Source organism: Diplotaxodon limnothrissa, linkage group LG23 (genome assembly GCF_057381915.1).
Source record: "Diplotaxodon limnothrissa isolate DT_005_m linkage group LG23, D_limnothrissa_male_GT1.1, whole genome shotgun sequence".
Lineage (NCBI taxonomy): Eukaryota > Metazoa > Chordata > Actinopteri > Cichliformes > Cichlidae > Diplotaxodon > Diplotaxodon limnothrissa.
Genome location: NC_140617.1, coordinates 47,327,632 through 47,345,546, shown reverse-complemented (window position 1 = coordinate 47,345,546; position 17,915 = coordinate 47,327,632). Strand labels below are relative to the sequence as shown.

The 17,915-nt window shown below is 45.4% G+C and overlaps 25 non-coding genes across 25 annotated transcripts; 13 read left to right on the top strand and 12 right to left on the bottom strand.

Annotated features, from left to right (window-relative positions):
• Positions 1-160: 160 nt before the first annotated feature.
• Positions 161-279, top strand: LOC146608917 (5S ribosomal RNA). Its single transcript, XR_014905249.1, has one exon. It is a non-coding gene; the product is annotated as a 5S ribosomal RNA (ribosomal RNA).
• An 846-nt stretch (positions 280-1,125) lies between these two features.
• Positions 1,126-1,244, bottom strand: LOC146608916 (5S ribosomal RNA). The gene has a single exon (XR_014905195.1). It is a non-coding gene; the product is annotated as a 5S ribosomal RNA (ribosomal RNA).
• A 360-nt stretch (positions 1,245-1,604) lies between these two features.
• Positions 1,605-1,723, top strand: LOC146608915 (5S ribosomal RNA). The gene has a single exon (XR_014905159.1). It is a non-coding gene; the product is annotated as a 5S ribosomal RNA (ribosomal RNA).
• An 846-nt stretch (positions 1,724-2,569) lies between these two features.
• Positions 2,570-2,688, bottom strand: LOC146608914 (5S ribosomal RNA). The gene has a single exon (XR_014905194.1). It is a non-coding gene; the product is annotated as a 5S ribosomal RNA (ribosomal RNA).
• A 360-nt stretch (positions 2,689-3,048) lies between these two features.
• On the top strand, positions 3,049-3,167 carry LOC146608913 (5S ribosomal RNA). Its single transcript, XR_014905248.1, has one exon. It is a non-coding gene; the product is annotated as a 5S ribosomal RNA (ribosomal RNA).
• An 846-nt stretch (positions 3,168-4,013) lies between these two features.
• On the bottom strand, positions 4,014-4,132 carry LOC146608912 (5S ribosomal RNA). The gene has a single exon (XR_014905193.1). It is a non-coding gene; the product is annotated as a 5S ribosomal RNA (ribosomal RNA).
• Positions 4,133-4,492: 360 nt separating this feature from the next.
• Positions 4,493-4,611, top strand: LOC146608911 (5S ribosomal RNA). The gene has a single exon (XR_014905158.1). It is a non-coding gene; the product is annotated as a 5S ribosomal RNA (ribosomal RNA).
• An 846-nt stretch (positions 4,612-5,457) lies between these two features.
• On the bottom strand, positions 5,458-5,576 carry LOC146608910 (5S ribosomal RNA). The gene has a single exon (XR_014905192.1). It is a non-coding gene; the product is annotated as a 5S ribosomal RNA (ribosomal RNA).
• A 360-nt stretch (positions 5,577-5,936) lies between these two features.
• Positions 5,937-6,055, top strand: LOC146608909 (5S ribosomal RNA). The gene has a single exon (XR_014905247.1). It is a non-coding gene; the product is annotated as a 5S ribosomal RNA (ribosomal RNA).
• Positions 6,056-6,901: 846 nt separating this feature from the next.
• On the bottom strand, positions 6,902-7,020 carry LOC146608908 (5S ribosomal RNA). Its single transcript, XR_014905191.1, has one exon. It is a non-coding gene; the product is annotated as a 5S ribosomal RNA (ribosomal RNA).
• Positions 7,021-7,380: 360 nt separating this feature from the next.
• Positions 7,381-7,499, top strand: LOC146608907 (5S ribosomal RNA). The gene has a single exon (XR_014905246.1). It is a non-coding gene; the product is annotated as a 5S ribosomal RNA (ribosomal RNA).
• Positions 7,500-8,345: 846 nt separating this feature from the next.
• Positions 8,346-8,464, bottom strand: LOC146608906 (5S ribosomal RNA). The gene has a single exon (XR_014905190.1). It is a non-coding gene; the product is annotated as a 5S ribosomal RNA (ribosomal RNA).
• Positions 8,465-8,824: 360 nt separating this feature from the next.
• LOC146608905 (5S ribosomal RNA) lies at positions 8,825-8,943 on the top strand. Its single transcript, XR_014905157.1, has one exon. It is a non-coding gene; the product is annotated as a 5S ribosomal RNA (ribosomal RNA).
• An 846-nt stretch (positions 8,944-9,789) lies between these two features.
• LOC146608904 (5S ribosomal RNA) lies at positions 9,790-9,908 on the bottom strand. The gene has a single exon (XR_014905189.1). It is a non-coding gene; the product is annotated as a 5S ribosomal RNA (ribosomal RNA).
• A 360-nt stretch (positions 9,909-10,268) lies between these two features.
• On the top strand, positions 10,269-10,387 carry LOC146608903 (5S ribosomal RNA). The gene has a single exon (XR_014905245.1). It is a non-coding gene; the product is annotated as a 5S ribosomal RNA (ribosomal RNA).
• Positions 10,388-11,233: 846 nt separating this feature from the next.
• On the bottom strand, positions 11,234-11,352 carry LOC146608902 (5S ribosomal RNA). Its single transcript, XR_014905188.1, has one exon. It is a non-coding gene; the product is annotated as a 5S ribosomal RNA (ribosomal RNA).
• A 360-nt stretch (positions 11,353-11,712) lies between these two features.
• On the top strand, positions 11,713-11,831 carry LOC146608901 (5S ribosomal RNA). The gene has a single exon (XR_014905244.1). It is a non-coding gene; the product is annotated as a 5S ribosomal RNA (ribosomal RNA).
• An 846-nt stretch (positions 11,832-12,677) lies between these two features.
• LOC146608900 (5S ribosomal RNA) lies at positions 12,678-12,796 on the bottom strand. Its single transcript, XR_014905186.1, has one exon. It is a non-coding gene; the product is annotated as a 5S ribosomal RNA (ribosomal RNA).
• A 360-nt stretch (positions 12,797-13,156) lies between these two features.
• Positions 13,157-13,275, top strand: LOC146608899 (5S ribosomal RNA). The gene has a single exon (XR_014905243.1). It is a non-coding gene; the product is annotated as a 5S ribosomal RNA (ribosomal RNA).
• An 846-nt stretch (positions 13,276-14,121) lies between these two features.
• LOC146608898 (5S ribosomal RNA) lies at positions 14,122-14,240 on the bottom strand. The gene has a single exon (XR_014905185.1). It is a non-coding gene; the product is annotated as a 5S ribosomal RNA (ribosomal RNA).
• A 360-nt stretch (positions 14,241-14,600) lies between these two features.
• Positions 14,601-14,719, top strand: LOC146608897 (5S ribosomal RNA). The gene has a single exon (XR_014905242.1). It is a non-coding gene; the product is annotated as a 5S ribosomal RNA (ribosomal RNA).
• Positions 14,720-15,565: 846 nt separating this feature from the next.
• Positions 15,566-15,684, bottom strand: LOC146608896 (5S ribosomal RNA). The gene has a single exon (XR_014905184.1). It is a non-coding gene; the product is annotated as a 5S ribosomal RNA (ribosomal RNA).
• A 360-nt stretch (positions 15,685-16,044) lies between these two features.
• LOC146608895 (5S ribosomal RNA) lies at positions 16,045-16,163 on the top strand. Its single transcript, XR_014905241.1, has one exon. It is a non-coding gene; the product is annotated as a 5S ribosomal RNA (ribosomal RNA).
• An 846-nt stretch (positions 16,164-17,009) lies between these two features.
• On the bottom strand, positions 17,010-17,128 carry LOC146608894 (5S ribosomal RNA). The gene has a single exon (XR_014905183.1). It is a non-coding gene; the product is annotated as a 5S ribosomal RNA (ribosomal RNA).
• Positions 17,129-17,488: 360 nt separating this feature from the next.
• Positions 17,489-17,607, top strand: LOC146608893 (5S ribosomal RNA). Its single transcript, XR_014905156.1, has one exon. It is a non-coding gene; the product is annotated as a 5S ribosomal RNA (ribosomal RNA).
• Positions 17,608-17,915: the final 308 nt, after the last annotated feature.

Genomic DNA, 17,915 nt, shown 5'->3' with positions numbered 1-17,915 from the left:
TACCGCGGGAAAAGCATTTTTGCAGCTCAGCGTTGAAGCTGCAGTTCGCAAAAAAGGTTTGCATGTTTTCCCTGTAACATGTGAAGCTTAGCACAATACTATATTTTAAAGTGCGTGACATTTGCCAAGTATAAAAGGTCTTTTATAGCGGGCTTCTCTCGCTTACGGCCATACCACCCTGAACACGCCCGATCTCGTCTGATCTCGGAAGCTAAGCAGGGTCGGGCCTGGTCAGTACTTGGATGGGAGACCGCCTGGGAATACCAGGTGCTGTAAGCTTTTGCACTTCCACACACAAACTGCAGAGGGCGCCGCTGCTCACTCAGTGGAGGCAGCTTCAGGAAAAGCTTCATGACAACGCTCCTCATTGCATTTCGCTTTTGTGCAAAACAAAAAAACAACAACAACCAAATATTTAGGAAATACACAAACTTATTTATTCTGTAAATGTACAAAATCTCTGTGGCTAGTCCGTCTGGCCTCAGTCGAGAGGAACTTGTTAACCTTGTAGTTTGCAGCGGGCGCAGTGTCAGCCTGACACCCATGTGCAACCAGTTTGAACTCTTATTGGCTGCCGACTGCGGTCCCGAAGAGTACTGAATAAATGCGCATCAGTGTGCTACCCTGAGCAGGGAACACGATATCATGGAGTTTCTAACACGGAGCAAGGTGAAGGTGACGCTACTATGCAGGACCGCCCCTGCTTAGCTTCAGAGATCAGATGAGAACAGGCTGGTATGGCCATAAGTGAGAGGCTTCCTCGACAACGGGGGTCATGTACATACTGTAACCCATTTATTGGGATTTAAAAAACAATTTAGAGTGAAGGATATTGATTAGTTTCTACTTTTTTTAATAGCTGCACATGACAACACAGTTATAATGCATACTTAATGCTGCAATATTCACGTCATAAACAATTGTGAGTCTTTGCACAAAAACATCTACAGGTGCTCTGTGCATGTACAGTGATATTGATGTAACGCTTGAAGAATTTGACATTACTACATGAGCGGAAGAGCTCTTTGCGCAACACTCACTAACCATCCTATTGGAAAATGAGCTTAAAGAGTGCCTCACATCCGTTTCAACATTTAAACTGTCATTTGTGTGTTGAAGTGCAAAAGCTTACGGCACCTGGTATTCCCAGGGGGTCTCCCATCCAAGTACTGACCAGGCCCGACCCAGCTTGGCTTCCGAGATCAGACGAGATCGGGCGTGTTCAGGGTGGCGTGGCCGTAAGCGAGGGACTGCTTCACAAACAGCCTCTTTATACATGCTGTGATGACACAGTCATGCTTACGTTTTTTTAATGTCCTGTATATAAGTTGAATTGTCCAAAGCACAAAAATGTTGCACTTCCAAATGGTCCTAACACACTGTGTGCTCTGTGTCACTTTAACACTGTGCTGTGAGAAACGAACATGTGTTATTATGGTGACGTTACCGCGGGAAAAGCATTTTTGCAGCTCAGCGTTGAAGCTGCAGTTCGCAAAAAAGGTTTGCATGTTTTCCCTGTAACATGTGAAGCTTAGCACAATACTATATTTTAAAGTGCGTGACATTTGCCAAGTATAAAAGGTCTTTTATAGCGGGCTTCTCTCGCTTACGGCCATACCACCCTGAACACGCCCGATCTCGTCTGATCTCGGAAGCTAAGCAGGGTCGGCCCTGGTCAGTACTTGGATGGGAGACCGCCTGGGAATACCAGGTGCTGTAAGCTTTTGCACTTCCACACACAAACTGCAGAGGGCGCCGCTGCTCACTCAGTGGAGGCAGCTTCAGGAAAAGCTTCATGACAACGCTCCTCATTGCATTTCGCTTTTGTGCAAAACAAAAAAACAACAACAACCAAATATTTAGGAAATACACAAACTTATTTATTCTGTAAATGTACAAAATCTCTGTGGCTAGTCCGTCTGGCCTCAGTCGAGAGGAACTTGTTAACCTTGTAGTTTGCAGCGGGCGCAGTGTCAGCCTGACACCCATGTGCAACCAGTTTGAACTCTTATTGGCTGCCGACTGCGGTCCCGAAGAGTACTGAATAAATGCGCATCAGTGTGCTACCCTGAGCAGGGAACACGATATCATGGAGTTTCTAACACGGAGCAAGGTGAAGGTGACGCTACTATGCAGGACCGCCCCTGCTTAGCTTCAGAGATCAGATGAGAACAGGCTGGTATGGCCATAAGTGAGAGGCTTCCTCGACAACGGGGGTCATGTACATACTGTAACCCATTTATTGGGATTTAAAAAACAATTTAGAGTGAAGGATATTGATTAGTTTCTACTTTTTTTAATAGCTGCACATGGCAACACAGTTATAATGCATACTTAATGCTGCAATATTCACGTCATAAACAATTGTGAGTCTTTGCACAAAAACATCTACAGGTGCTCTGTGCATGTACAGTGATATTGATGTAACGCTTGAAGAATTTGACATTACTACATGAGCGGAAGAGCTCTTTGCGCAACACTCACTAACCATCCTATTGGAAAATGAGCTTAAAGAGTGCCTCACATCCGTTTCAACATTTAAACTGTCATTTGTGTGTTGAAGTGCAAAAGCTTACGGCACCTGGTATTCCCAGGGGGTCTCCCATCCAAGTACTGACCAGGCCCGACCCAGCTTGGCTTCCGAGATCAGACGAGATCGGGCGTGTTCAGGGTGGCGTGGCCGTAAGCGAGGGACTGCTTCACAAACAGCCTCTTTATACATGCTGTGATGACACAGTCATGCTTACGTTTTTTTAATGTCCTGTATATAAGTTGAATTGTCCAAAGCACAAAAATGTTGCACTTCCAAATGGTCCTAACACACTGTGTGCTCTGTGTCACTTTAACACTGTGCTGTGAGAAACGAACATGTGTTATTATGGTGACGTTACCGCGGGAAAAGCATTTTTGCAGCTCAGCGTTGAAGCTGCAGTTCGCAAAAAAGGTTTGCATGTTTTCCCTGTAACATGTGAAGCTTAGCACAATACTATATTTTAAAGTGCGTGACATTTGCCAAGTATAAAAGGTCTTTTATAGCGGGCTTCTCTCGCTTACGGCCATACCACCCTGAACACGCCCGATCTCGTCTGATCTCGGAAGCTAAGCAGGGTCGGGCCTGGTCAGTACTTGGATGGGAGACCGCCTGGGAATACCAGGTGCTGTAAGCTTTTGCACTTCCACACACAAACTGCAGAGGGCGCCGCTGCTCACTCAGTGGAGGCAGCTTCAGGAAAAGCTTCATGACAACGCTCCTCATTGCATTTCGCTTTTGTGCAAAACAAAAAAACAACAACAACCAAATATTTAGGAAATACACAAACTTATTTATTCTGTAAATGTACAAAATCTCTGTGGCTAGTCCGTCTGGCCTCAGTCGAGAGGAACTTGTTAACCTTGTAGTTTGCAGCGGGCGCAGTGTCAGCCTGACACCCATGTGCAACCAGTTTGAACTCTTATTGGCTGCCGACTGCGGTCCCGAAGAGTACTGAATAAATGCGCATCAGTGTGCTACCCTGAGCAGGGAACACGATATCATGGAGTTTCTAACACGGAGCAAGGTGAAGGTGACGCTACTATGCAGGACCGCCCCTGCTTAGCTTCAGAGATCAGATGAGAACAGGCTGGTATGGCCATAAGTGAGAGGCTTCCTCGACAACGGGGGTCATGTACATACTGTAACCCATTTATTGGGATTTAAAAAACAATTTAGAGTGAAGGATATTGATTAGTTTCTACTTTTTTTAATAGCTGCACATGACAACACAGTTATAATGCATACTTAATGCTGCAATATTCACGTCATAAACAATTGTGAGTCTTTGCACAAAAACATCTACAGGTGCTCTGTGCATGTACAGTGATATTGATGTAACGCTTGAAGAATTTGACATTACTACATGAGCGGAAGAGCTCTTTGCGCAACACTCACTAACCATCCTATTGGAAAATGAGCTTAAAGAGTGCCTCACATCCGTTTCAACATTTAAACTGTCATTTGTGTGTTGAAGTGCAAAAGCTTACGGCACCTGGTATTCCCAGGGGGTCTCCCATCCAAGTACTGACCAGGCCCGACCCAGCTTGGCTTCCGAGATCAGACGAGATCGGGCGTGTTCAGGGTGGCGTGGCCGTAAGCGAGGGACTGCTTCACAAACAGCCTCTTTATACATGCTGTGATGACACAGTCATGCTTACGTTTTTTTAATGTCCTGTATATAAGTTGAATTGTCCAAAGCACAAAAATGTTGCACTTCCAAATGGTCCTAACACACTGTGTGCTCTGTGTCACTTTAACACTGTGCTGTGAGAAACGAACATGTGTTATTATGGTGACGTTACCGCGGGAAAAGCATTTTTGCAGCTCAGCGTTGAAGCTGCAGTTCGCAAAAAAGGTTTGCATGTTTTCCCTGTAACATGTGAAGCTTAGCACAATACTATATTTTAAAGTGCGTGACATTTGCCAAGTATAAAAGGTCTTTTATAGCGGGCTTCTCTCGCTTACGGCCATACCACCCTGAACACGCCCGATCTCGTCTGATCTCGGAAGCTAAGCAGGGTCGGCCCTGGTCAGTACTTGGATGGGAGACCGCCTGGGAATACCAGGTGCTGTAAGCTTTTGCACTTCCACACACAAACTGCAGAGGGCGCCGCTGCTCACTCAGTGGAGGCAGCTTCAGGAAAAGCTTCATGACAACGCTCCTCATTGCATTTCGCTTTTGTGCAAAACAAAAAAACAACAACAACCAAATATTTAGGAAATACACAAACTTATTTATTCTGTAAATGTACAAAATCTCTGTGGCTAGTCCGTCTGGCCTCAGTCGAGAGGAACTTGTTAACCTTGTAGTTTGCAGCGGGCGCAGTGTCAGCCTGACACCCATGTGCAACCAGTTTGAACTCTTATTGGCTGCCGACTGCGGTCCCGAAGAGTACTGAATAAATGCGCATCAGTGTGCTACCCTGAGCAGGGAACACGATATCATGGAGTTTCTAACACGGAGCAAGGTGAAGGTGACGCTACTATGCAGGACCGCCCCTGCTTAGCTTCAGAGATCAGATGAGAACAGGCTGGTATGGCCATAAGTGAGAGGCTTCCTCGACAACGGGGGTCATGTACATACTGTAACCCATTTATTGGGATTTAAAAAACAATTTAGAGTGAAGGATATTGATTAGTTTCTACTTTTTTTAATAGCTGCACATGGCAACACAGTTATAATGCATACTTAATGCTGCAATATTCACGTCATAAACAATTGTGAGTCTTTGCACAAAAACATCTACAGTTGCTCTGTGCATGTACAGTGATATTGATGTAACGCTTGAAGAATTTGACATTACTACATGAGCGGAAGAGCTCTTTGCGCAACACTCACTAACCATCCTATTGGAAAATGAGCTTAAAGAGTGCCTCACATCCGTTTCAACATTTAAACTGTCATTTGTGTGTTGAAGTGCAAAAGCTTACGGCACCTGGTATTCCCAGGGGGTCTCCCATCCAAGTACTGACCAGGCCCGACCCAGCTTGGCTTCCGAGATCAGACGAGATCGGGCGTGTTCAGGGTGGCGTGGCCGTAAGCGAGGGACTGCTTCACAAACAGCCTCTTTATACATGCTGTGATGACACAGTCATGCTTACGTTTTTTTAATGTCCTGTATATAAGTTGAATTGTCCAAAGCACAAAAATGTTGCACTTCCAAATGGTCCTAACACACTGTGTGCTCTGTGTCACTTTAACACTGTGCTGTGAGAAACGAACATGTGTTATTATGGTGACGTTACCGCGGGAAAAGCATTTTTGCAGCTCAGCGTTGAAGCTGCAGTTCGCAAAAAAGGTTTGCATGTTTTCCCTGTAACATGTGAAGCTTAGCACAATACTATATTTTAAAGTGCGTGACATTTGCCAAGTATAAAAGGTCTTTTATAGCGGGCTTCTCTCGCTTACGGCCATACCACCCTGAACACGCCCGATCTCGTCTGATCTCGGAAGCTAAGCAGGGTCGGGCCTGGTCAGTACTTGGATGGGAGACCGCCTGGGAATACCAGGTGCTGTAAGCTTTTGCACTTCCACACACAAACTGCAGAGGGCGCCGCTGCTCACTCAGTGGAGGCAGCTTCAGGAAAAGCTTCATGACAACGCTCCTCATTGCATTTCGCTTTTGTGCAAAACAAAAAAACAACAACAACCAAATATTTAGGAAATACACAAACTTATTTATTCTGTAAATGTACAAAATCTCTGTGGCTAGTCCGTCTGGCCTCAGTCGAGAGGAACTTGTTAACCTTGTAGTTTGCAGCGGGCGCAGTGTCAGCCTGACACCCATGTGCAACCAGTTTGAACTCTTATTGGCTGCCGACTGCGGTCCCGAAGAGTACTGAATAAATGCGCATCAGTGTGCTACCCTGAGCAGGGAACACGATATCATGGAGTTTCTAACACGGAGCAAGGTGAAGGTGACGCTACTATGCAGGACCGCCCCTGCTTAGCTTCAGAGATCAGATGAGAACAGGCTGGTATGGCCATAAGTGAGAGGCTTCCTCGACAACGGGGGTCATGTACATACTGTAACCCATTTATTGGGATTTAAAAAACAATTTAGAGTGAAGGATATTGATTAGTTTCTACTTTTTTTAATAGCTGCACATGACAACACAGTTATAATGCATACTTAATGCTGCAATATTCACGTCATAAACAATTGTGAGTCTTTGCACAAAAACATCTACAGGTGCTCTGTGCATGTACAGTGATATTGATGTAACGCTTGAAGAATTTGACATTACTACATGAGCGGAAGAGCTCTTTGCGCAACACTCACTAACCATCCTATTGGAAAATGAGCTTAAAGAGTGCCTCACATCCGTTTCAACATTTAAACTGTCATTTGTGTGTTGAAGTGCAAAAGCTTACGGCACCTGGTATTCCCAGGGGGTCTCCCATCCAAGTACTGACCAGGCCCGACCCAGCTTGGCTTCCGAGATCAGACGAGATCGGGCGTGTTCAGGGTGGCGTGGCCGTAAGCGAGGGACTGCTTCACAAACAGCCTCTTTATACATGCTGTGATGACACAGTCATGCTTACGTTTTTTTAATGTCCTGTATATAAGTTGAATTGTCCAAAGCACAAAAATGTTGCACTTCCAAATGGTCCTAACACACTGTGTGCTCTGTGTCACTTTAACACTGTGCTGTGAGAAACGAACATGTGTTATTATGGTGACGTTACCGCGGGAAAAGCATTTTTGCAGCTCAGCGTTGAAGCTGCAGTTCGCAAAAAAGGTTTGCATGTTTTCCCTGTAACATGTGAAGCTTAGCACAATACTATATTTTAAAGTGCGTGACATTTGCCAAGTATAAAAGGTCTTTTATAGCGGGCTTCTCTCGCTTACGGCCATACCACCCTGAACACGCCCGATCTCGTCTGATCTCGGAAGCTAAGCAGGGTCGGGCCTGGTCAGTACTTGGATGGGAGACCGCCTGGGAATACCAGGTGCTGTAAGCTTTTGCACTTCCACACACAAACTGCAGAGGGCGCCGCTGCTCACTCAGTGGAGGCAGCTTCAGGAAAAGCTTCATGACAACGCTCCTCATTGCATTTCGCTTTTGTGCAAAACAAAAAAACAACAACAACCAAATATTTAGGAAATACACAAACTTATTTATTCTGTAAATGTACAAAATCTCTGTGGCTAGTCCGTCTGGCCTCAGTCGAGAGGAACTTGTTAACCTTGTAGTTTGCAGCGGGCGCAGTGTCAGCCTGACACCCATGTGCAACCAGTTTGAACTCTTATTGGCTGCCGACTGCGGTCCCGAAGAGTACTGAATAAATGCGCATCAGTGTGCTACCCTGAGCAGGGAACACGATATCATGGAGTTTCTAACACGGAGCAAGGTGAAGGTGACGCTACTATGCAGGACCGCCCCTGCTTAGCTTCAGAGATCAGATGAGAACAGGCTGGTATGGCCATAAGTGAGAGGCTTCCTCGACAACGGGGGTCATGTACATACTGTAACCCATTTATTGGGATTTAAAAAACAATTTAGAGTGAAGGATATTGATTAGTTTCTACTTTTTTTAATAGCTGCACATGACAACACAGTTATAATGCATACTTAATGCTGCAATATTCACGTCATAAACAATTGTGAGTCTTTGCACAAAAACATCTACAGGTGCTCTGTGCATGTACAGTGATATTGATGTAACGCTTGAAGAATTTGACATTACTACATGAGCGGAAGAGCTCTTTGCGCAACACTCACTAACCATCCTATTGGAAAATGAGCTTAAAGAGTGCCTCACATCCGTTTCAACATTTAAACTGTCATTTGTGTGTTGAAGTGCAAAAGCTTACGGCACCTGGTATTCCCAGGGGGTCTCCCATCCAAGTACTGACCAGGCCCGACCCAGCTTGGCTTCCGAGATCAGACGAGATCGGGCGTGTTCAGGGTGGCGTGGCCGTAAGCGAGGGACTGCTTCACAAACAGCCTCTTTATACATGCTGTGATGACACAGTCATGCTTACGTTTTTTTAATGTCCTGTATATAAGTTGAATTGTCCAAAGCACAAAAATGTTGCACTTCCAAATGGTCCTAACACACTGTGTGCTCTGTGTCACTTTAACACTGTGCTGTGAGAAACGAACATGTGTTATTATGGTGACGTTACCGCGGGAAAAGCATTTTTGCAGCTCAGCGTTGAAGCTGCAGTTCGCAAAAAAGGTTTGCATGTTTTCCCTGTAACATGTGAAGCTTAGCACAATACTATATTTTAAAGTGCGTGACATTTGCCAAGTATAAAAGGTCTTTTATAGCGGGCTTCTCTCGCTTACGGCCATACCACCCTGAACACGCCCGATCTCGTCTGATCTCGGAAGCTAAGCAGGGTCGGCCCTGGTCAGTACTTGGATGGGAGACCGCCTGGGAATACCAGGTGCTGTAAGCTTTTGCACTTCCACACACAAACTGCAGAGGGCGCCGCTGCTCACTCAGTGGAGGCAGCTTCAGGAAAAGCTTCATGACAACGCTCCTCATTGCATTTCGCTTTTGTGCAAAACAAAAAAACAACAACAACCAAATATTTAGGAAATACACAAACTTATTTATTCTGTAAATGTACAAAATCTCTGTGGCTAGTCCGTCTGGCCTCAGTCGAGAGGAACTTGTTAACCTTGTAGTTTGCAGCGGGCGCAGTGTCAGCCTGACACCCATGTGCAACCAGTTTGAACTCTTATTGGCTGCCGACTGCGGTCCCGAAGAGTACTGAATAAATGCGCATCAGTGTGCTACCCTGAGCAGGGAACACGATATCATGGAGTTTCTAACACGGAGCAAGGTGAAGGTGACGCTACTATGCAGGACCGCCCCTGCTTAGCTTCAGAGATCAGATGAGAACAGGCTGGTATGGCCATAAGTGAGAGGCTTCCTCGACAACGGGGGTCATGTACATACTGTAACCCATTTATTGGGATTTAAAAAACAATTTAGAGTGAAGGATATTGATTAGTTTCTACTTTTTTTAATAGCTGCACATGGCAACACAGTTATAATGCATACTTAATGCTGCAATATTCACGTCATAAACAATTGTGAGTCTTTGCACAAAAACATCTACAGTTGCTCTGTGCATGTACAGTGATATTGATGTAACGCTTGAAGAATTTGACATTACTACATGAGCGGAAGAGCTCTTTGCGCAACACTCACTAACCATCCTATTGGAAAATGAGCTTAAAGAGTGCCTCACATCCGTTTCAACATTTAAACTGTCATTTGTGTGTTGAAGTGCAAAAGCTTACGGCACCTGGTATTCCCAGGGGGTCTCCCATCCAAGTACTGACCAGGCCCGACCCAGCTTGGCTTCCGAGATCAGACGAGATCGGGCGTGTTCAGGGTGGCGTGGCCGTAAGCGAGGGACTGCTTCACAAACAGCCTCTTTATACATGCTGTGATGACACAGTCATGCTTACGTTTTTTTAATGTCCTGTATATAAGTTGAATTGTCCAAAGCACAAAAATGTTGCACTTCCAAATGGTCCTAACACACTGTGTGCTCTGTGTCACTTTAACACTGTGCTGTGAGAAACGAACATGTGTTATTATGGTGACGTTACCGCGGGAAAAGCATTTTTGCAGCTCAGCGTTGAAGCTGCAGTTCGCAAAAAAGGTTTGCATGTTTTCCCTGTAACATGTGAAGCTTAGCACAATACTATATTTTAAAGTGCGTGACATTTGCCAAGTATAAAAGGTCTTTTATAGCGGGCTTCTCTCGCTTACGGCCATACCACCCTGAACACGCCCGATCTCGTCTGATCTCGGAAGCTAAGCAGGGTCGGGCCTGGTCAGTACTTGGATGGGAGACCGCCTGGGAATACCAGGTGCTGTAAGCTTTTGCACTTCCACACACAAACTGCAGAGGGCGCCGCTGCTCACTCAGTGGAGGCAGCTTCAGGAAAAGCTTCATGACAACGCTCCTCATTGCATTTCGCTTTTGTGCAAAACAAAAAAACAACAACAACCAAATATTTAGGAAATACACAAACTTATTTATTCTGTAAATGTACAAAATCTCTGTGGCTAGTCCGTCTGGCCTCAGTCGAGAGGAACTTGTTAACCTTGTAGTTTGCAGCGGGCGCAGTGTCAGCCTGACACCCATGTGCAACCAGTTTGAACTCTTATTGGCTGCCGACTGCGGTCCCGAAGAGTACTGAATAAATGCGCATCAGTGTGCTACCCTGAGCAGGGAACACGATATCATGGAGTTTCTAACACGGAGCAAGGTGAAGGTGACGCTACTATGCAGGACCGCCCCTGCTTAGCTTCAGAGATCAGATGAGAACAGGCTGGTATGGCCATAAGTGAGAGGCTTCCTCGACAACGGGGGTCATGTACATACTGTAACCCATTTATTGGGATTTAAAAAACAATTTAGAGTGAAGGATATTGATTAGTTTCTACTTTTTTTAATAGCTGCACATGACAACACAGTTATAATGCATACTTAATGCTGCAATATTCACGTCATAAACAATTGTGAGTCTTTGCACAAAAACATCTACAGGTGCTCTGTGCATGTACAGTGATATTGATGTAACGCTTGAAGAATTTGACATTACTACATGAGCGGAAGAGCTCTTTGCGCAACACTCACTAACCATCCTATTGGAAAATGAGCTTAAAGAGTGCCTCACATCCGTTTCAACATTTAAACTGTCATTTGTGTGTTGAAGTGCAAAAGCTTACGGCACCTGGTATTCCCAGGGGGTCTCCCATCCAAGTACTGACCAGGCCCGACCCAGCTTGGCTTCCGAGATCAGACGAGATCGGGCGTGTTCAGGGTGGCGTGGCCGTAAGCGAGGGACTGCTTCACAAACAGCCTCTTTATACATGCTGTGATGACACAGTCATGCTTACGTTTTTTTAATGTCCTGTATATAAGTTGAATTGTCCAAAGCACAAAAATGTTGCACTTCCAAATGGTCCTAACACACTGTGTGCTCTGTGTCACTTTAACACTGTGCTGTGAGAAACGAACATGTGTTATTATGGTGACGTTACCGCGGGAAAAGCATTTTTGCAGCTCAGCGTTGAAGCTGCAGTTCGCAAAAAAGGTTTGCATGTTTTCCCTGTAACATGTGAAGCTTAGCACAATACTATATTTTAAAGTGCGTGACATTTGCCAAGTATAAAAGGTCTTTTATAGCGGGCTTCTCTCGCTTACGGCCATACCACCCTGAACACGCCCGATCTCGTCTGATCTCGGAAGCTAAGCAGGGTCGGGCCTGGTCAGTACTTGGATGGGAGACCGCCTGGGAATACCAGGTGCTGTAAGCTTTTGCACTTCCACACACAAACTGCAGAGGGCGCCGCTGCTCACTCAGTGGAGGCAGCTTCAGGAAAAGCTTCATGACAACGCTCCTCATTGCATTTCGCTTTTGTGCAAAACAAAAAAACAACAACAACCAAATATTTAGGAAATACACAAACTTATTTATTCTGTAAATGTACAAAATCTCTGTGGCTAGTCCGTCTGGCCTCAGTCGAGAGGAACTTGTTAACCTTGTAGTTTGCAGCGGGCGCAGTGTCAGCCTGACACCCATGTGCAACCAGTTTGAACTCTTATTGGCTGCCGACTGCGGTCCCGAAGAGTACTGAATAAATGCGCATCAGTGTGCTACCCTGAGCAGGGAACACGATAGCATGGAGTTTCTAACACGGAGCAAGGTGAAGGTGACGCTACTATGCAGGACCGCCCCTGCTTAGCTTCAGAGATCAGATGAGAACAGGCTGGTATGGCCATAAGTGAGAGGCTTCCTCGACAACGGGGTTCATGTAGATACTGTAACCCATTTATTGGGATTTAAAAAACAATTTAGAGTGAAGGATATTGATTAGTTTCTACTTTTTTTAATAGCTGCACATGACAACACAGTTATAATGCATACTTAATGCTGCAATATTCACGTCATAAACAATTGTGAGTCTTTGCACAAAAACATCTACAGGTGCTCTGTGCATGTACAGTGATATTGATGTAACGCTTGAAGAATTTGACATTACTACATGAGCGGAAGAGCTCTTTGCGCAACACTCACTAACCATCCTATTGGAAAATGAGCTTAAAGAGTGCCTCACATCCGTTTCAACATTTAAACTGTCATTTGTGTGTTGAAGTGCAAAAGCTTACGGCACCTGGTATTCCCAGGGGGTCTCCCATCCAAGTACTGACCAGGCCCGACCCAGCTTGGCTTCCGAGATCAGACGAGATCGGGCGTGTTCAGGGTGGCGTGGCCGTAAGCGAGGGACTGCTTCACAAACAGCCTCTTTATACATGCTGTGATGACACAGTCATGCTTACGTTTTTTTAATGTCCTGTATATAAGTTGAATTGTCCAAAGCACAAAAATGTTGCACTTCCAAATGGTCCTAACACACTGTGTGCTCTGTGTCACTTTAACACTGTGCTGTGAGAAACGAACATGTGTTATTATGGTGACGTTACCGCGGGAAAAGCATTTTTGCAGCTCAGCGTTGAAGCTGCAGTTCGCAAAAAAGGTTTGCATGTTTTCCCTGTAACATGTGAAGCTTAGCACAATACTATATTTTAAAGTGCGTGACATTTGCCAAGTATAAAAGGTCTTTTATAGCGGGCTTCTCTCGCTTACGGCCATACCACCCTGAACACGCCCGATCTCGTCTGATCTCGGAAGCTAAGCAGGGTCGGGCCTGGTCAGTACTTGGATGGGAGACCGCCTGGGAATACCAGGTGCTGTAAGCTTTTGCACTTCCACACACAAACTGCAGAGGGCGCCGCTGCTCACTCAGTGGAGGCAGCTTCAGGAAAAGCTTCATGACAACGCTCCTCATTGCATTTCGCTTTTGTGCAAAACAAAAAAACAACAACAACCAAATATTTAGGAAATACACAAACTTATTTATTCTGTAAATGTACAAAATCTCTGTGGCTAGTCCGTCTGGCCTCAGTCGAGAGGAACTTGTTAACCTTGTAGTTTGCAGCGGGCGCAGTGTCAGCCTGACACCCATGTGCAACCAGTTTGAACTCTTATTGGCTGCCGACTGCGGTCCCGAAGAGTACTGAATAAATGCGCATCAGTGTGCTACCCTGAGCAGGGAACACGATATCATGGAGTTTCTAACACGGAGCAAGGTGAAGGTGACGCTACTATGCAGGACCGCCCCTGCTTAGCTTCAGAGATCAGATGAGAACAGGCTGGTATGGCCATAAGTGAGAGGCTTCCTCGACAACGGGGGTCATGTACATACTGTAACCCATTTATTGGGATTTAAAAAACAATTTAGAGTGAAGGATATTGATTAGTTTCTACTTTTTTTAATAGCTGCACATGGCAACACAGTTATAATGCATACTTAATGCTGCAATATTCACGTCATAAACAATTGTGAGTCTTTGCACAAAAACATCTACAGTTGCTCTGTGCATGTACAGTGATATTGATGTAACGCTTGAAGAATTTGACATTACTACATGAGCGGAAGAGCTCTTTGCGCAACACTCACTAACCATCCTATTGGAAAATGAGCTTAAAGAGTGCCTCACATCCGTTTCAACATTTAAACTGTCATTTGTGTGTTGAAGTGCAAAAGCTTACGGCACCTGGTATTCCCAGGGGGTCTCCCATCCAAGTACTGACCAGGCCCGACCCAGCTTGGCTTCCGAGATCAGACGAGATCGGGCGTGTTCAGGGTGGCGTGGCCGTAAGCGAGGGACTGCTTCACAAACAGCCTCTTTATACATGCTGTGATGACACAGTCATGCTTACGTTTTTTTAATGTCCTGTATATAAGTTGAATTGTCCAAAGCACAAAAATGTTGCACTTCCAAATGGTCCTAACACACTGTGTGCTCTGTGTCACTTTAACACTGTGCTGTGAGAAACGAACATGTGTTATTATGGTGACGTTACCGCGGGAAAAGCATTTTTGCAGCTCAGCGTTGAAGCTGCAGTTCGCAAAAAAGGTTTGCATGTTTTCCCTGTAACATGTGAAGCTTAGCACAATACTATATTTTAAAGTGCGTGACATTTGCCAAGTATAAAAGGTCTTTTATAGCGGGCTTCTCTCGCTTACGGCCATACCACCCTGAACACGCCCGATCTCGTCTGATCTCGGAAGCTAAGCAGGGTCGGGCCTGGTCAGTACTTGGATGGGAGACCGCCTGGGAATACCAGGTGCTGTAAGCTTTTGCACTTCCACACACAAACTGCAGAGGGCGCCGCTGCTCACTCAGTGGAGGCAGCTTCAGGAAAAGCTTCATGACAACGCTCCTCATTGCATTTCGCTTTTGTGCAAAACAAAAAAACAACAACAACCAAATATTTAGGAAATACACAAACTTATTTATTCTGTAAATGTACAAAATCTCTGTGGCTAGTCCGTCTGGCCTCAGTCGAGAGGAACTTGTTAACCTTGTAGTTTGCAGCGGGCGCAGTGTCAGCCTGACACCCATGTGCAACCAGTTTGAACTCTTATTGGCTGCCGACTGCGGTCCCGAAGAGTACTGAATAAATGCGCATCAGTGTGCTACCCTGAGCAGGGAACACGATATCATGGAGTTTCTAACACGGAGCAAGGTGAAGGTGACGCTACTATGCAGGACCGCCCCTGCTTAGCTTCAGAGATCAGATGAGAACAGGCTGGTATGGCCATAAGTGAGAGGCTTCCTCGACAACGGGGGTCATGTACATACTGTAACCCATTTATTGGGATTTAAAAAACAATTTAGAGTGAAGGATATTGATTAGTTTCTACTTTTTTTAATAGCTGCACATGACAACACAGTTATAATGCATACTTAATGCTGCAATATTCACGTCATAAACAATTGTGAGTCTTTGCACAAAAACATCTACAGGTGCTCTGTGCATGTACAGTGATATTGATGTAACGCTTGAAGAATTTGACATTACTACATGAGCGGAAGAGCTCTTTGCGCAACACTCACTAACCATCCTATTGGAAAATGAGCTTAAAGAGTGCCTCACATCCGTTTCAACATTTAAACTGTCATTTGTGTGTTGAAGTGCAAAAGCTTACGGCACCTGGTATTCCCAGGGGGTCTCCCATCCAAGTACTGACCAGGCCCGACCCAGCTTGGCTTCCGAGATCAGACGAGATCGGGCGTGTTCAGGGTGGCGTGGCCGTAAGCGAGGGACTGCTTCACAAACAGCCTCTTTATACATGCTGTGATGACACAGTCATGCTTACGTTTTTTTAATGTCCTGTATATAAGTTGAATTGTCCAAAGCACAAAAATGTTGCACTTCCAAATGGTCCTAACACACTGTGTGCTCTGTGTCACTTTAACACTGTGCTGTGAGAAACGAACATGTGTTATTATGGTGACGTTACCGCGGGAAAAGCATTTTTGCAGCTCAGCGTTGAAGCTGCAGTTCGCAAAAAAGGTTTGCATGTTTTCCCTGTAACATGTGAAGCTTAGCACAATACTATATTTTAAAGTGCGTGACATTTGCCAAGTATAAAAGGTCTTTTATAGCGGGCTTCTCTCGCTTACGGCCATACCACCCTGAACACGCCCGATCTCGTCTGATCTCGGAAGCTAAGCAGGGTCGGGCCTGGTCAGTACTTGGATGGGAGACCGCCTGGGAATACCAGGTGCTGTAAGCTTTTGCACTTCCACACACAAACTGCAGAGGGCGCCGCTGCTCACTCAGTGGAGGCAGCTTCAGGAAAAGCTTCATGACAACGCTCCTCATTGCATTTCGCTTTTGTGCAAAACAAAAAAACAACAACAACCAAATATTTAGGAAATACACAAACTTATTTATTCTGTAAATGTACAAAATCTCTGTGGCTAGTCCGTCTGGCCTCAGTCGAGAGGAACTTGTTAACCTTGTAGTTTGCAGCGGGCGCAGTGTCAGCCTGACACCCATGTGCAACCAGTTTGAACTCTTATTGGCTGCCGACTGCGGTCCCGAAGAGTACTGAATAAATGCGCATCAGTGTGCTACCCTGAGCAGGGAACACGATAGCATGGAGTTTCTAACACGGAGCAAGGTGAAGGTGACGCTACTATGCAGGACCGCCCCTGCTTAGCTTCAGAGATCAGATGAGAACAGGCTGGTATGGCCATAAGTGAGAGGCTTCCTCGACAACGGGGTTCATGTAGATACTGTAACCCATTTATTGGGATTTAAAAAACAATTTAGAGTGAAGGATATTGATTAGTTTCTACTTTTTTTAATAGCTGCACATGACAACACAGTTATAATGCATACTTAATGCTGCAATATTCACGTCATAAACAATTGTGAGTCTTTGCACAAAAACATCTACAGGTGCTCTGTGCATGTACAGTGATATTGATGTAACGCTTGAAGAATTTGACATTACTACATGAGCGGAAGAGCTCTTTGCGCAACACTCACTAACCATCCTATTGGAAAATGAGCTTAAAGAGTGCCTCACATCCGTTTCAACATTTAAACTGTCATTTGTGTGTTGAAGTGCAAAAGCTTACGGCACCTGGTATTCCCAGGGGGTCTCCCATCCAAGTACTGACCAGGCCCGACCCAGCTTGGCTTCCGAGATCAGACGAGATCGGGCGTGTTCAGGGTGGCGTGGCCGTAAGCGAGGGACTGCTTCACAAACAGCCTCTTTATACATGCTGTGATGACACAGTCATGCTTACGTTTTTTTAATGTCCTGTATATAAGTTGAATTGTCCAAAGCACAAAAATGTTGCACTTCCAAATGGTCCTAACACACTGTGTGCTCTGTGTCACTTTAACACTGTGCTGTGAGAAACGAACATGTGTTATTATGGTGACGTTACCGCGGGAAAAGCATTTTTGCAGCTCAGCGTTGAAGCTGCAGTTCGCAAAAAAGGTTTGCATGTTTTCCCTGTAACATGTGAAGCTTAGCACAATACTATATTTTAAAGTGCGTGACATTTGCCAAGTATAAAAGGTCTTTTATAGCGGGCTTCTCTCGCTTACGGCCATACCACCCTGAACACGCCCGATCTCGTCTGATCTCGGAAGCTAAGCAGGGTCGGCCCTGGTCAGTACTTGGATGGGAGACCGCCTGGGAATACCAGGTGCTGTAAGCTTTTGCACTTCCACACACAAACTGCAGAGGGCGCCGCTGCTCACTCAGTGGAGGCAGCTTCAGGAAAAGCTTCATGACAACGCTCCTCATTGCATTTCGCTTTTGTGCAAAACAAAAAAACAACAACAACCAAATATTTAGGAAATACACAAACTTATTTATTCTGTAAATGTACAAAATCTCTGTGGCTAGTCCGTCTGGCCTCAGTCGAGAGGAACTTGTTAACCTTGTAGTTTGCAGCGGGCGCAGTGTCAGCCTGACACCCATGTGCAACCAGTTTGAACTCTTATTGGCTGCCGACTGCGGTCC